General features: G+C 38.5%; 1 non-coding gene across 1 annotated transcript; it reads left to right on the top strand.

The window, feature by feature from the left end:
- Window positions 1–612: 612 nt before the first annotated feature.
- On the top strand, window positions 613–719 carry LOC121207329 (small nucleolar RNA R71). The gene has a single exon (XR_005902420.1). It is a non-coding gene; the product is annotated as a small nucleolar RNA R71 (small nucleolar RNA).
- The last annotated feature ends 753 nt before the right edge of the window (window positions 720–1,472 follow it).

The following is a 1,472-nucleotide window of genomic DNA, read 5'->3' as shown; positions in this document are numbered from 1 at the left end:
TTTAACTAAATTTTATGGCTCGATTTTGTGGTCCCGAAACCATATTCCGACTAGGGTCAAATTAGGGCTGTCACACTCAGCTTCTTTTCCTATTGGTAAGGTGGTTGTTGAAAACCCAGATGATGTTGTGGCCTTTAATTCCCTTGACCACCCCATGAAAAGTTGGAATGGTTCTTCCAACCTACATTATATGTGTTACTATATGGGCTATTTTGAGATCTAGAATTATTATTACCCATATATTGAACTTGTTCCTCCTCGGTGCTAGGGTTGAAGGGTTGATATTCTGTGTACGCTCCTCCTCCGTTTGAATCACACGTCATCACTGGATGTACCTAAGTAGAACCACACAAACTGTCAATCTTTTTATTTAAGGGTTCTACCTGGTTAGATAGCATAATAACCACATTGAGGTTGAAAACACCTGCTGCTTTCGTCGGCTTTGTTCTAATGACTTGCCACTGATAGTTATTTAGTGACATCTCTTCAATAAATTCGTAAGCCACTTCAGGTGTTTTATTATTGATAGTCCCACCAGCAGTTGCGTTAATCATCTATCTAGTCGAAGGATTCATGCCATTGTGAAATGTTTGAACCTACAACCATAAGGGGAGCCCATGGTGAGGGCATCTTGTCAAGAGATTCTTGTATCTCTCCCATGCATCATAGAGTGTCTCTAGATTCATCTGCACAAAAGAAGAGATATCATTCTTCAATTTAGCCGTTTTAGCCGGCGAAAAATATTTAAGATCAAATTTTCGGTCATTTATTCCCAAGTAGTGATTGACCCTCGTGGTAATGAGTTCAACCACTATTTTGCTTTGTTCCTCAACGAAAAGGGAAACAACCGAAGGCGAATGCCATCATTAGAAATGGCATTGATTTTAAAAGTGTCGCAAAACTCTAGGAAATTCACCAAATGAGTGTTTGGGTCCTCGTCCTGCAAACCATCAAACTGAACAAACTATTGGATCATTTGAATTGTGTTAGGTTTCAGTTCAAAATTATTTGCAGCAACAGCAGGCCCAACTATACTTGACTCAATTCCTGTTAAAGTAGGTTTATCATAATCATACATAGTGCTTGGAGCAGGATTCTAATTTATTGGGTCAGTAGCAATCGTAGGAGGTAGTGAATTTTCCTGATTTTCAGCCATCTCCACGGTTGTGGTGTGAATGTCGTCCTCTTGCTCTTCCTGTATGTATCTTAGGCTTCGCCTTATTTCTCTTCGGTTTCTACGAGCTGTGCGATCGATCTCACTATCAAAAAGTAATGGTCCTGATGGGTTTCTTCTAGTCATGCACTATAAAAACCTGCCAGAAGGAAATAAACGAAAAATTAGAAAAGAAAATAAAAATTTAAATTGCAATAAAAATAAAATGGCTAAAGTAATAAAAATCGAGTGTTCCTAATATCTTAGTTTCCCTGGAAACGGTACCAAAAACTTGATCGTGATATGATGTGATATATGA

The sequence above is a fragment of the Gossypium hirsutum genome, chromosome A09, assembly GCF_007990345.1.
Source record: "Gossypium hirsutum isolate 1008001.06 chromosome A09, Gossypium_hirsutum_v2.1, whole genome shotgun sequence".
In the NCBI taxonomy this organism is placed as follows: domain Eukaryota; kingdom Viridiplantae; phylum Streptophyta; class Magnoliopsida; order Malvales; family Malvaceae; genus Gossypium; species Gossypium hirsutum.
This window is presented reverse-complemented; position numbering and strand designations above follow the sequence as displayed.